This window comes from Mobula hypostoma, assembly GCF_963921235.1.
Source record: "Mobula hypostoma chromosome 13 unlocalized genomic scaffold, sMobHyp1.1 SUPER_13_unloc_1, whole genome shotgun sequence".
NCBI lineage: Eukaryota > Metazoa > Chordata > Chondrichthyes > Myliobatiformes > Myliobatidae > Mobula > Mobula hypostoma.
The window spans coordinates 544,443-560,583 of NW_026948145.1; the positions used below are offsets into that span (position 1 = coordinate 544,443).

General features: G+C 44.1%; 1 protein-coding gene across 1 annotated transcript in view; it reads right to left on the reverse strand.

Moving 5' to 3' along the window:
• Positions 1–16,141, reverse strand: part of LOC134341278 (V-type proton ATPase catalytic subunit A-like) — a 40,942-nt gene that overhangs the window by 24,161 nt on the left and 640 nt on the right. The window lies entirely within an intron of this gene.

A 16,141-nucleotide genomic window follows, 5' to 3' on the forward strand; every position in this document is an offset into this window, starting at 1 on the left:
TGTCGTGTACATGGAGAAGATGGCAGCACGCGCAGCTCTCCGGTGAAATGATATTGTATCTGTTCAATAGGGGCCGTGGACAATTCTGATTTGATGGAGACAGATGTGAAAGCACAGAGGAACATCTGGAGAATTTTCTGAAATGCCCGGTTCGCTGCCGCTGCTACTGTGCGATCGAGAATCTCCAGAGGGTAGGCCCCAAAATCCCCGGCTTTGCCTGCTGCTGAGGTCGAAGAGTTCAGATAGAGATGTGCTCGGTGCTCAGTGTCGGAGAGCTGATCGGAGGCTCAAAGTTTTCGGACGACTCAGAGTCGGACTGTGGTCGGGCATGGCAGGGAGAGTTTTCTTCTGTCTCCCGTCTGCGTGAGATGTGGAACTTTCGAGAGACTTTGAAGTTTTTTACTGTGCCACGGTCTGTTCTTCATCAAGTTATGGTATTGTTGCACTGTTGTAACTATATGTTATAAATATGTGGTTTTTGTTAGTTTTTCAGTCTTGGTCTGTCCTGTGTTTTGTGATATCACACCGGAGGAATACTGTTCCATTTCTTAATGCATGCATTACTAAATGACAATAAAAGAGGACTGCGTGTCCTCATAATCTAATCTAATCTAATCTCTCAAACTCTATACATGGCACCACGGTGGCGTGTAATGGTTAGCGCCACGCTATTACAGCTGCGGGGGGGGGGCTACCAGAATACGAAAGTAAGCTAACCAATAATATTAAAAAGGATACCAAAAATTTCTTCAGATGCATAAAGTGTAAATGAGAGGTGAGATAGATATTGGATGGCTGGAAAATGATACTGGGGAGGTAGTAATGGCGGACAAACTGAGTAAGTATTTTGCATCAGTCTTCACTGTGGAAGACACTAGCAGTATGGTGGAAGCTCCAGGTGTCAGTGGTCTGAAGTGAGTGAAGTTACCATTACTAGAGAGAAGGTTATTGGGAAACTGACAGGTCTGAAGGTAGATAAGTCACCTGGGTCAGATGGTGTACACCCCAGTGAGCTGAAAGAGGTGGCTGAAGAGATTGTGGAGGCATTAGTAATGATCTTTCAAGAATCACGAGATTCTGAAATGGTAGGAAGACTGGAAAATTGAAAATGTTACTCCACTCTTCAAAGAAAATAAGCAGAAGAAAGGAAATTATAGGCCAGCGTACATCTTAAAACATTCTGCACTACCTCAAAGTCAATTTTATTATTAAAATACATATATGTTACCATATATGACCTTGAGATTCATTTTCTTGCAGGCATTTGTAGAAAAAATTTTTAAAAATACAATAGAATTTTAAAAACTACACATAAGTCTGACAAACAACCAATGTGCAAAAGATGACAAATTGTTCAAACCAAAGAAAAATACTGAGAACATGAGTGTAGAGTCCTTGAATGCAGGTGTGTAGGTTGTAGAATCAGTTCAGAGTTCAAAGTAAATTTATTAACAAAATACACAGTTTAGATTAGATTAGATTCAACTTTATTGTCATTGTGCTGAGTACAGATACAAAGCCAATGAAATGCAAAAGAATAGTGTTATTTACAATATAACTGTGAATAAAAAGAAAGTGCTACAGCACACAGATATAAAAGTACTGAGACAGTACAATACGGATGCAATACTGCATAGCACTGTGATGTGAGGTTCAGCAGGGTCACAGCCTCAGGGAAGAAGCTCTTCCTGTGCCTGCTGGTGTGGGAGCGGAGGCTCCTATAGCGCCTACCCGATGGGAGGAGAGTAAAAAGTCCATGGTTAGGGTGAGATGCATCCTTGATAATGCCTTTCGTCCTACCCAGGCAGCGTTTATGGTAGATGTTCTCAATGGTGGGCAATTGGGTGCCGATAATCCGCTGGGCAGTTTTCACCACACGCTGGAGTGCTTTGTGGTCCGATACGGGACAATTTCCGTACCACACTGAGATGCAGTTGGTGAGTATGCTCTCCATATGTCACCATATACAACCCTGACATTATTTTCTTGCTGGCATACCTTAGTAAATCCAAGAAACGCAATAGAATCATAATAGAAATGGCAAGATAGGACAGTTGAGTCTTTCAAAGGTAGAGGAGGTGGAGAACGCTTTATGATCATGGCTGCTGTCGTGTACAAACCTGGTGGTGCTGTCACAGTCCTGCCCACCTGACCTGAAACATCTTGTGATTAAGTGTCGTCCGTTTTATCTGTCATGTTTTCAGACATCATCTTGTTAATGGTGTACGTCCCACCTCAGCCTAGTGTCAAACAGGCTTTGGACAAGCTGAGCGATGTAACGAACAGGCTTGAAACAGCACACCCTGATGCATTCCACACTATTAACTAGGCCAGCTTGAAAAAGTCTCTCAATAATTATTACCAACATATCACTAGAGGAATCAACACACCAGACCACTGTGACACCACCAGCAAGAGTGCTTACCAGGTTATCCCACACCCACACTTTGGAAAGTCTGATCACCTGGTTGTACTTCTAATCCCTGAGTATAGGCAGGGACTGAAGACCGCAGCATAGGAGTGAGGTCCAAGAAAGTTTGGACAAGGGAAACACAGAAGCACTTACAGGACTGTTTTGAATTGGTGAACTAGTCTGCATTCAGGGATTTGCCTTTCAGTCTGAATGAGTATGCCACAGTCACCACTGACTTCATTAAAACCTATGTGAGCATCTGCCTCTGAGAACATTCTGTATCTACCCAAATCAAAAGCCATGAATGAACCAAGAGGTTTGTAGTCTGCTGAGGGATAGATATGTGGAATTCAAGTCTGGTGAACCAGCGCTGACTTACGGAGGGCTATCTCAAGAGCAAAGGAACATTTTTGAACGAGGTTGGAGGAGGAATAGATTGCACATCCTCTGGCAGGGTTTGCCGTTTTATTTACTTCATATAAAGTTTGCTGTATGTACTGTGCTGTAGGTTTTCTATAAAGTGAAACCTAACCTTACGAATGGCAATGATGCTTTACTGCCAGATGAACTCCACACCTTTTATGCGTGCTTTAAAAGGGAGAATAAAACTACAGCAATGATTATTCCTGCAGCACACAGTGACCCTGTGATCTCTGTCTTGGAGGCCCACGTCAGGCTGTCTTTCAAGAGGGTGACAGGCCCTGCTGGAGCAGTTGGTAGGGCTCTGAAATCCTGTGCCAACCAGCTGGCAGATGCGCTCTGTTGAGTTCTGTTCATTTGGGCTTGCGCATTTTCCCTGTTATAGATATGTACATGAGAGAGGCTGGGGGAAGAAGATAGCAGCTGGTGTATTAAATGTGAATGGAGAAAGTAAAGTTGTTAAAATGAAAGAAAATCTTTGTTGTTTGACCGTTATGAGTGGTAGCAGAGAATGGCTCTCAATTAACGGATCCTGCCAGCATTTGACGAGAGCAAGCATTACGAACGCTGGAAAAGTGAAATTGGAATATGGCCTGGCAACAATTGTACCAGTGTCTAAGAAGAGTAGTGATAGCTGCCTTAATGACTATCACCCAGTAGCACTCACATCTACGGTGATGAAATGCTTTGAAAGGTTAGTCATGACTAGAATGTCAAATAAAACACTTGAAAACTTCTATAGGTAGCATTCTGACAGGCTGCATCACTATCTGGTGTGGGGGCGGGGGCAGCTACTGCACAGGACTGAAAGAACCTATAGAAAGTTGTAAAACTGCTCAGCTTCATCTTGGGTATTAGCCTCCATAGTACCCAAGACACCTTCAAGGAGCGGTACCTCAGGAAAGCTACGTCCATTATTGAGGACCCCCATCACCCAGGGCATGTCCTCGTCTCACTGTTACCATTGGGAAGGAGGTACAGAAGCCTGAAGGCACACACTCAGCGATTCAGGAACAGCTTCTTCCCCTCTGCCATCAGATTCCTGAATGGACATTGAACCCATGAACACCAACTCACTTATATTATTTCTGTTTTTTCACTATTTTTAATCTATTCTATATACTTATACAGTGTCTATAAAAAGTATTCACCCCCACCCCTTAGAAGTTTTCATGTTTTATTGTTTTACGACATTGAATCAGAATAGATTTAATTTACTTTTTTGACACTGATCAATAGAAAGATTCTTTTGTGAAAATAAATTTCTACAAATTGGTCTAAATTTATTACAATTATGAAACAAAATAATTGATTGTATAATTACTCACCCCTTCAAGTCAGTATTTAGTAGATGCGCCTTCGGTAGCAATTACAGCCTTGAGTTTGTGTGGCTAGGTCTCTATCAACTTTGCACATCTGGACATCAATTTTTCCCTATTCTTCTTCTTCACACAATTGATCAAGCTCTGTCAGAATGCATGGGGATCAGCCCTTCTCCAGTCCAGCCACAAATTCTCAATTGGCTTGACGTCTGGATTCGGACTTGGCCACTCCAGGACATTAACTTTGTTGTTGATAAGCCATTCCTGTGTAGCTGTGACTTTATGCTTGGGTCCTTGTCTTGCTGGAAAACGAATCTTCTCCCAAATGGCAGTGCTCTTGCAGACTGCATCAGGTTTTCCTCCAGGATTTCCCTGTATTTTGCTGCATTCATTTTACCCTCTACCTTCACAAGCCTTCCAGGGCCTGCTGCAGTGAAGCATCCCCACAGCATGATGCAGCCACCACCATGCTTCACGGTAATGATGGTGTGTTTTTGGTGATGTGCGGTGTTTGGATTACGCCAAACATAGCGTTTAGTCTGATGGCCAAAAAGCTCAATTTTGGTTTCATCAGACCATAGAATCTTCTTCCAGCTGACTTCGGAGTCTCCCCCTTCTGGCAAACTCTAGCCGAGATTTCATGTGAGCTTTTTTCAACAGTGGCTTTCTCTTTGCCATTCTCCCACAAAGCCGCAATTGGTGAAGCACCCGGACAACAGCTGATGTACACTGCCACTGGAGCTTGTAATTCCTCCTGAGTTGTCATAGGTCTCGAGGTGTCCCCCTTCTTGCACGACTTCACTCAGTTTTCGAGGACAGCCTGCCCTAGGCAGATTTACAGCTGTGCCATATATTTTCCATTTCTTGATGATTGAATTAACTGTACCCCAAGAGATATTGACTGACTCGGAAATTTTGTTGTATCCATCTCCTGACTTGTGCCTTTCAATAACATTTTTACAGAGTTGCTTGTGTTCTTTTGCCTTCATGTTGTAGTTTTTTACAGAAGACTGCCTCACCAGAAGTTAAACCTTCCAGATATAGGTGTATTTTTACTACAATTAATTGAAACACCTTGACTGTACACAGGTCTCCAAAAACAGATCTCCATTTAACTAATTATGTGACTTCTAAAACTAATTGGCTGCACCAGGGATGATTTGGTGTGTCGTATTGAAGGTGGGGGGGGGGGGAAGGGTGAATACTTATGCAATCAATCAATTATGTGTTCAAATATGCAGTCAAAGTACTCCAGCGTGTGGTGAAAACTGCCCAGCAGATTATCGGCACCCAATTGCCCACCATTGAGAACATCTACCATAAACGCTGCCTGGGCAGGGCGAAAAGGATGCATCTCACCCTAACCATGGACTTTTTACTCTCCTCCCATCCAGTAGGTGCTGCAGGAGCCTCCTCTCCCGCACCAGCAGGCACAGGAAGAGCTTCTGCTGAACCTCACATCACAGCGCTAAGCAGTATTGCACTCATATTGGACTGTCTCAGTACTTTTATATTTGTGTGCTGTAGCACTTACTTTTTATTCACAGTTATTTTATAAATAACACTATTCTTTGCATTCAACACACATCAAAGTTGCTGGAGAATGCAGCAGGCCAGGCAGCATCTCTAGGAAGAGGTACAGTCGACGTTTCGGGCCGAGACCCTTCGTCAGGACTAACTGAAAGAAGAGCTAGTAAGAGATTTGAAAGTGGGAGGGGGAGGGGGAGATCCAAAATGATAGGAGAAGACAGGAGGGGGAGGGATGGAGCCAAGAGCTGGACAGGTGATAGGCAAACGGGATACGAGAGGATCATGGGACAGGAGGCCCAGGGAGAAGGAAAAGGGGGAGGTGGGGGGAAAAGCCCAGAGGATGGGCAAGGGGTATAGTCAGAGGGACAGAGGGAGAAAAAGGAGAGAGAGAAAAAGAATGTGTGCATATAAGTAAATAACGGCTGGGGTACGAGGGGGAGGTGGGGCATTAGCGGAAGTTAGAGAAGTCAATGTTCATGCCATCAGGTTGAAGGCTACCCAGACGGAATATAAGGTGTTGTTCCTCCAACCTGAGTGTAGCTTCATCTTTACAGTAGAGGGGGCCATGGATAGACATGTCAGAATGGGAACGGGATGTGGAATTAAAATGTGTGGCCACTGGGAGATCCTGCTTTCTCTGGCAGACAGAGCGTAGGTGTTCAGCAAAACGATCTCCCAGTTTGCGTTGGGTCTCGCCAATATATAGAAGGCCACATCGGGAGCACCGGACGCAGTATATCACCCCAGCCAACTCACAGGTGAAGTGTGGCCTCAGCTGGAAGGACTGTTTGGGGCCCTGAATGATGGTAAGGGAGGAAGTGTAAGGGCATGTGTAGCACTTGTTCCGCTTACATGGATAAGTGCCAGGAGGGAGATCAGTGGGGAGGGATGGGGGGGACGAATGGACAAGGGAGTTGCGTAGGGAACGATCCCTGCGGAATGCGGGGGGGTGGAGGGAAAGATGTGCTTAGTGGTGGGATCCCGTTGGAGATGGCGGAAGTTACGGAGAATAATATGTTGGACCCGGAGGCTGGTGGGGTGGTAGGTGAGGACCAGGGGAACCCTATTCCTAGTGGGGTGGCGGGAGGATGGAGTGAGAGCAGATGTGCGTGAAATGGGGGAGATGCGTTTGAGAGCAGAGTTGATGGTAGAAGAAGGGAAGCCCCTTTCTTTAAAAAAGGAGGACATCTCCCTCGTCCTGGAATGAAAAGCCTCATCCTGAGAGCAGATGCGGCAGAGTCAGAGGAATTGCGAGAAGGGGATGGCGTTTTTGCAAGAGACAGGGTGAGAAGAAGAATTGTCCAGATAGCTGTGAGAGTCAGTAGGCTAATAGTAGACATCAGTAGATGAGCTGTCTCCAGAGATAGAGACAGAAAGATCTAGAAAGGGGAGGGAGGTGTCGGAAATGGACCAGGTAAACTTGAGGGCAGGGTGACAGTTGGAGGCAAAGTTAATAAAGTCAACGAGCTCAGCTTGCATTTCTGGTCAGATGCTAACTGCATTTCATTGACTTTGTATCTGTACAAAGGGGGGTATATGGGGTGTCAGGGAGGGGTAGCACCTCTGGTGGGGGAACATGTCGCGTCCTTTTCAGGGCGGTTAGCCCACCTTTGGTCCCCACCTGGCACTCAGCTCTCACCTGTGGCTCCCCGTAGCTGTTTGCATGCGACAGCGGCCACACCCCGGGCAACGGCTTCGACAAGCCGGCTAAACCAGGTGAGGGTAGCCGACGGGTCTCAAACCCTCGGTGAGATAGGGAGTTGTCTATCCCAGCATGTGAAGACAGACTCCGGCGGATTGAGCGGACGAGACCAATGGAAGGTCCAACAGTCAAGAAGGCGGTCTCTGCAAGCGTCGTGGAACGTGTTGAGCAAGACAAGACACAGAAGACGTCCTGGTCATCCACTGCACCTAGTCCCATCTCCAGCCGTCTAGACTCTGTCTTGCCACTGGATCCAGATGGGAATTGGGAAGAGAGAGTGAGGCTGACGCTGCGCAACTCTCCCTCACTTAAATCCAAGTCACGCGCTAGTCTCGACACCATCATTATGGTGTCGAGGACCTCATCGACGTCAACGATGGACGAACAACAGATCTGTACTCAGCACAATGACAATAAAGTTGAATCTAATCTAATGTGTTTTATATATGTAATTAATTTAGATTACTTTGCAGAGATCTGTTTTCATTTTGATGCGAAAAAGTATTTTTTTGTTGATTAGTGTCAAAAAAAGCCAAATTAAATCCATTGTGATTCAATGCTATAAAACATGAAAACTTCCAGGGTGGGGGATAATACTTTTTATAAGCACTGTATTTACTTACTGTAATTGATTTACTTTATGTTTCCTTTCTGTATTACCATGTATTACATTGAATTGCTGCTGTTAACACGTTTCACGACACATGGCGGTGATAATGAACCGAATTCTGGACTCAGGTTACAGAGTTTGAGAAGAAGAAGCAGGCCCTTGTGGTTGTACTGTTGCTTTTGGTATGAGTGAGAGAGATCCCAATGGGCGTATCAGTGGAAGACTTTAACAAAGATGATGGTATGAAAACACTAATAAATTCACTTGACTCAGTTTTTCGGAAGGAAGATAAAGATTGGATTTATGAGGGATATTGAGACTTTGATAAAAATTACAGATAGTTCTACAAATTTGGCTGATTATATTACTGATTTTGAACAAAAGTAGAGTCACACACATAAATACAAAATTGAACTTTCTGACGCAATATTAGCTTTCAAATTGTTGGATACTGCACATTGTAGCATTAACTTAGAATTGCATCTATGAAATCGGCACTGAGGGGGATTTTTGGAGAAAAGGCCTCCAAGATAATAGTTGGAATTAGTTTGAGTCAGCAAACGGCATACAGCACTTCACTGAGCAAAAACGAGAGACTAGCAAGCGTAAGCCCTAGAGTGACCAGACGAGGGCACCATTACCTGGCACAAATCCACTAGACAAGTACAGTAGGTCAGAGACTGAAATGCTGTTTGTCAGAGTATGTCCCACTGAGAAAAAATCTCTCTAATGTACCAAACAAATTAAGCTAACTGAAAAAATAACAAATCTGAAGATGTAGAAGAGTACCATATAACATTGTTTGTAAAGGAAATACCTACTAATGAAGAGGCAGAGATTTTGATGATAGGATCCGTAGGATCTGACATTATTGATACAGCATGCATACACACAGTGTGTGGAGAAAAACAGCTTGAAAGCTATGTAAGTGACCAAAGCTAGAATGACGTGCAGAAACCGGTGAACACAGATACACCTAGTAATAAAGCATTCAAATTTGGAGATGGAAAGATTGTACATTCAACCAAAAGACTGAAAATTCCTACAAAAATAGGATAGACAAAATTGAAATGCATTGAAATGCAGGTGATAGCAGTGAACTTTCTATTTTCCTTAAGTAAAACTTCCCTGAAGAAAGCAGGAGCAGTACTGGATACGGAGATTGACCAAGCAATGATGTTTCATCAGCCAGTGCATCATGAGCTCGCCGGCTCTGGACGTTACTGTGAGAACATTCTAGATAAAGACATTACTGAAAACCAGTGAGAGAATGAAGCACCAGCTGTCACAGAGAACATGATCCCAGATGAGAAACGCAAAGTGTTGCTCAAACTTCACAAGCAGTTTGGACACACTTCAATTGATCGATTTCAGAAACTGCTCAGGAGTTCCGGAAACAAAGATGCAGATTATTTTTCCATTCTAAAGCACATAATTGACAGCTGTGAGACATGCCAAAAGCTTGGAAAGCCCAAGTCAAAAGTTCAAAGGTCAAATTTAATGTCAGAGCAATGTATACAATATACATCCTGAAATACTTTTTCTTCGCAAACGTCCACGAAAACAGAGAAGTGCCCCAAAGAATGAACGACAATTAAACATGAGAACCAAAGTCCCTCCCAGCTCTCCCCTCCCCCATGTAAGCAGCAGCATGATCCCCCTCCCCCCCACCAGCAAAAAAAAAGCTCGCATCAGTACAATCACCGAGCCCAAGCGTGTGCTAAACGGTAGCAAAGACACAAACCAAAGTTACTCCGAAGGCTTCACATTTCATCCGACATTAAACAAACCACAGGTTCTCTCCCTCCCTGGCGAGGGAGAGGGAGGTGTCCCCCATTTGCACAGCGAGCTGGAGACATAACAACAAACTGCTGGTTTACGATCTTAAAAATCTGTTTCATTGCTTTTTTCGAGCTCTGTGTCCGAAGATCGCAAAGACCTCAGGTCTTCCGGCTCACAGTGCAAGATTTTCCAGCCTCCCTGATGACACACGAGTCTCCGGCCGTGACACCAACCCTCGATCCGCTCGTCTCCAGAGCCCCGAGATCTTAGGCTTCTGAACACAATCGAGCCCCTCAGGCCAAACCACTAGCATGTGAAACAATAGCCATAGACCTAATAAACTGGAGCAAGGAGTGTGATGTCTTCACATCATTGACCAGTTCTGAGGTTTTAGTGCCAGTAGCATTGTAATCCTGATAGGCTGTCACAAAGCACAGACAAGGATGAGGAGAGTGCAGCTAAAGACCCAATAGAGTTGCTCAACAGTTGGGGGCGGGGGGTGGGGGGAGACCTACCTGGGCCGTGCCTCTGGCACTGAGTCTGGCCCTGTTGCTCAGAAGGGTAGGGAACACAAGAGGGTAGCAGCAGTAATAGGGGGCTCTATAGTCAGGGTACAGATGGGTGATTCTGTGGACGGGAAAAGGAAACATGGATGGTAGTTTGCCTCCCAGGTGACAGGGTCCAGAACGTTTCTGACCGTGTCCACAATATCCAGTGAGCAACCAGAAGTCGCGGTACATATTCGTACCAACGACAGCGGTAGAAAACGGGAGGAGGTCCTGAAAGAGAATGCAGGGGGTTAGGAAGGAAGCTGAGAAGCAGGATCTCAAGAGTAGTAATCTCGGGATTGCTGCCTGTGCCACATGACAGTGAGGATAGGAATAGAATGAGACAACAGATAAATGCGTGGCTGAAGAATTGGAGCAGGGGGCAGGGATTCAGATTTCTGGATAATTGGGACCTCTTATAGGGCAGGTGTGATCTGTACAAGAGGGACTGATTGCACTTGAATCCGAGAGGGACCAATATTCTTGTGGGCAGGTTTACTTGAGCTATTGGGAGTGGTTTAAGCTAATATGGCAGGGGGATGGGGATGGGGACGATAGAGCTGAGAATGAGGCAGCAGGTTTACAAGTAGATGACGTAATATGTAATATGAATGTAAGGAAGGGCAAGCCAATGACTGGGCAGAAATGCAGATAGAGCAAAGAGTTAAATTGTACCACAGAGGCAAAATTCATAAGGCTGAAGAATGTAAGACTGAAGTGCTGTTTTTAAATGTGCAAAGCAGTCAGAATAAGATGGACGGACTTGTGGCACAATTCGAAATTTGTTGGTATGATGTTGTGGGCATCACTGAGTCGTGGCTGAAAGGCCGTGGTTGGGAGCTGAACATCGAAGGAAGGACAGGCGGGAAGGCAAAGGCGGTGGTGTGGCTCTGTTAGTAAGAGATGGAATTACATCTTAGAAAGAGCTGACATAGGGTCAGAGAATGTTGAATCTTTCTGGGTGGAGTTAAAAAACTGCAATGGTAAAAAAAACATTATGGGAATCATATATAGGCCTCCAAATAGTAGCCAGGATGTGGGGTTGAGATTGCAAAGGGAGCTGGAAAAGGCATGTATTAAGGGTAATGACACAATTGTAATGGGGGACTTCAATATGCAAGGGGATTGGGAAAATCAGGTTGGCGTCTGATCACAAGAGAGGGAATTTGTTGAATGCCTAGGAGGTGGCTTTTTCGAGCAGCTTGTGCTTGAGCCTACTCGGGGAAAGGCTATCATAGATTGGGTGTTGTGTAATAACCAAGATCTTATTAGAGAGCTTAATGTAAAGGAACCCTGAGGAGGCAGTGATCATAATATGATTGAATTCATACTGCAGTTTGAAAGGAAGAAGTATAAGTCACATGTCTCAGTATTGCAATGGAATACAGGGAATTACAGAGGCATGAGAGAGGAGCTTTCCCAGATGGATTGGAGGGGGATACTGGTGGGGATGTCGACAGAACAGAGATGGTTGAAGTTTCAGGGGATAGTTCACAAGGTGCAGGAAGGTATGTCCCACAGAAGAAGTAGTTCTCAAATTGCAGGGGTAGGCAGCCATGGCTGACAAGGGAAATTAAGGACTGCAAAAGTGAATGGGAAGTTGGATGATTGGGAAGCTTTTATAACCCAACAAAAGGCAACTAAAAAAACTATGAGAAGGAAAAGATTAAATATGAGGGCAAACTAGTCAATAATATAAAGCAGGACACCAAAAGTTTTCTCAGTTATATAAAGAGTAAAAGGGAGGTAAGAGTTGATATTGGACCAATGAAAAATGATGTTGATGAGGTAGTAATGCGAGACAAAGAAATGGCAGATTAAATTAATGGGTACTTTCCATCTGTTTTCACTCTGGAAGACATGAGCAATGTGCCAGAGGTCAGTGAGTGTCAGAGGACAGGAGTGAGTGCCATTGCTATTACAAAGGAAAAAGTGTGAGGCAAACTCAAAAGTCTTAAGGTGGATCAGTCACCTGGACAAGATAGATTATATCCCAGAGTCCTGAGAGAGGTTGCTGAAGAGATTGCAGATGAATTGGTCATGATCTTTTAAGAATCACTTGATTCTGGCATGGTCCCAGAGGACTGGAAGATTGCAAATGTCATTCCACTCTTTAAGAAGGGAGGAAGGCAAAAGAAAGAAAAATTATAGGACAGTTAGCCTAAGCTCAGTGTTTGGGAAAGTGTTGGAGTCTATTATTAAGGATGAGGTTTCGGGGTACTTGGAGACTAATGATAAAATATGTCAAAATCAGCATGGTTTCTGTGAAGGGAAATCTTGCCTGACAAATTTGTTAGAATTCTTTGAGGATCTAACAAGCAGGGTGGACAAAGGAGAGGTAGTGGATGTCATTTACTTGGATTTTCAAAAGGCATTTGATAAGGTGCCACACGAGATTGCTTAACAAGATAAAATCCCTTGCATTACAGGAAAGATATTGGCATAGATACAGGAATGGCTGACAGTGGGAATAAAAGGGGCTTTTTCTGGTTGGCTGCCGGTGACTAGTGGTGTTTCTCGGGTCAGTATTGGGACTGCTAGTTTTCACATTGTTTGTCGATGATTTGGATAATGGAATTGATGGCTTTGTGGCAAAGTTTGCGGATCATACGAAGATAGGTGGAGGAACAATAGTGCGGACTATTATCTAAGTGGGGAGAAGGTTCAAACATCAGAGGGGCAGAGGGACTTAGGAGTCCTCATGCAAGACTCCCAGAAGGTTAATTTACAGGTTGAGTCTGTGGTAAAGAAGGCAAATGCAATGTTGGCATTTATTTCAAAGGGAATAAAATATAAAAGCAAAGAGATAATGCTGAGCCTTTATAAGATACTGGTCAAACTGCACTTGGAGTATTGTCAACAGTTTTGGGCCCCATATCTCAGAAAGGATGTGTTATCATTAGACATTCACGAGGATGATTCTGGGAATGAAGAGGTTAACATATGAGAGCATTTGGCAGCTTTGGGCCTGTACTCACTGGAATTTAGAAGAATGCGTGGGGATCTCATTGAAACCTACCAAATGTTGAAAGGACTAGTTAGGGTGGATGTGGAGAGGATGTTTCCTATGGTGGGGGTATTCAGAACCAAAAGGCACAGCCTCAAAATTGAGGGATGACCCTTTGGAACAGAGGTAATGCAGAACTTTTTTACCTAGAGAATAGTAAATCTGTGGAATGCTCTGTCACAGACTGCGGAGGAGGCCGAGTCCGTGGGCATGTTTAAGATGGATGTTGATCATTTCCTGATGAGAAGACAGGTGTATGGGGTTGAGTGGGATCCGGGATCAGCCATGATGGAATGGCGGAGCAGACTCGATGGGCTGAATGGCCTAATTCTGTTCCTATGTCCTATGATGGCACAGACAATGCTGTAGAGAATGCAGATGGAGATTTAACAGACTTGCCTGAACAAAAATGATCACAAGTGCAAAGACAATATGGAAGTACCAGTCTTAAAACAGGACAAACTGTGAGACTTGCAGACCAGGACACTGGTATCTCATACAAAGCTGAAGTCTTAGGACGAACAGGCAAAGCCACTGGGAGAAACTAAAGTCAGTACAACTAGAATTACCTAGAAGCAGTCATGGTCGCTTGTACTACAGGGTTAGTCAACATATCACGTATAGACAGACTTTATATTGAACCAAGTAAAGATCAGGCTGGCCCATCTGAGAAATGTCAGGATGAAGATGTCCTAGTAACTAACGACATATGCCGTTTGAATCTACAACACAGGATGAAATCAGTTGGAGAAATAATGGAGTGTTTGTGGAAGTCAGAAGTGTTGGCCAAAAGACGTGTTTACAAGATAGGTGTGCACTCTGAAAGAAAGCCTGACAGGAACTGTATCAAAAGCAGCCTGGAGGCTAGAGGTTTTAAGGAACTGAAAAGAAAAGAACTCTAAAAAGACTCATCAACATGTGCATCAGAGTCTGTCCAACTACTTCTGACAGTGATATGTCAAAAGCACTGACAACTCCAGTGAACAGACATTCTTACAGGGAATGCAACTGTCATGTGACATTTACATTAAACCCCCGCGTGAAGCCAGAAGTGAAGGAACACTGTGGAAACTCTAAAAGTGTGTGTAGGGTCTAGCAGATGCATCACTCTACTGGCATAAAAAGTTCAAGCAAGTGATGTTGTAAACAGGTGGAAAGATGTCACAAGTGTATCCAGCTGTTTTTTTATACTGACAAGATGCAGAAGGTGTACTTGCCTGTCTTCATATAAGCAGGTTTCTCAAAACTTTCCCACAACAGTTATCCCTTAGCTAAAGTCAGCCTTTCAGGCTGGATGCGAGGAACATGACAGATACTGCTATGTAGGGATAGACATCCTTGCCTTGCTGTTGATGGAACAGCACAACTGCACCGAGAAAGCTACATCAGGAATCTTCAGGCAATCCACGTGGAATCCTCACGTGTCACACAATGGGACGCACCCCTCAGTGAAGCTGAAGCGGACCAACTTGAGCCAAAGATAAGTCAGATTCTATAGATGGCAAGGCAGGGCAGACCTGATATCATGTTTGACGCTTGCAAACTTGACATCCAGCACAAAGAAATGCCACAGTACAAACTTTAGATGAGGCAGACACGACAGTGTGCAGAATTCAATCTGAAAAAGTAGCCCTGCAGTTTCAACAGCTTGGAAAAGATAGCTCGCTGAGGCTCCTTATCTTCGGTGATGCCTCACATGGTAATGTCCCTGATGGAAGGACTCCATTTGATTGTACTGCTGGGAGAAGAGAGAAGATTTTCACACCTCTGTTGGCAATCAAAAAGGATCTGAGGGGTTGTATGGAGTACGCAGGCAGGAGAAACCCTTGCAATGTCTGAAGGTATTGACAATACTGTTTTTCTGGCCACACTCTATTCCGAGCTTTTCCATGGTGACCCAAAGGGCAGTCAACAAATAACTTGTGTCACAAACAACTGGTCTTTGGTTGATGCCATCAAATCCACCAAGTCAGTTACAGAGGAGAGGCTTCATCTAGTGATAAGATCTTGTCCAAGCACAGAAAATTTATCACGTGCTGTGGTCAACTAGAAAGGAACAACTAGCTGACAGTCTGACAGAGAAGGGAGCTCCAGCTCTTGTGCTGCTAAAGGCCTTTCGTGAAGGCATTTGGTACCTTAAGAACTGTATCAACGTCAAGAGTTAGAACCAATCCCCGTATCCTAATGGACATTTGAGTTGATATATATATGTATTTTTTTTATTTTTGTAGTACTGTGAAAGCATTAAGTGAGGGTATAGAGAATCTTAAGAAATTTATTAAGCCTAACAAGAAGAGTTAAAAGTAATACATCTAAACCAATGGACATTTAAGATTATTTTATGTACATAAAGAGGATGGGAGATTGTTGAGTTATGTTCATTTGGGTTATGTCGACATTTAGTTATGATGTTCACTTTCCCTGTTATGGGCATGTGCATGAAAGTGGTGGGAGGATGGTTGGTAAGAAAATGGCAGCCTAATGTACAAAATTTGAACGGAGAGAGTAAAGTTGAAGAAACAAAAGAAAATCTTGCCTTTGTTGTTTGAATGTTAATGAGAACCTCGCCATGTAGTGGTACTAGGTGTCCATGGATTTAGGTTCCACACACAACCTGATGCAGCTACATACAAAGGTGATTATCAGGATGAGGGTGACATTAGGTATGGATTTGCTCCCATTGTCCAGCGAGTTGTGCGTTGTGACCCATCTGACCCACTCCATCTTCAATCCCCAGATGAACCTGAAGATGTCTCGGGTGATTCCCAAGCTGGAGAAGTGGGTAGAAGGGCCACACCTGCACCTAG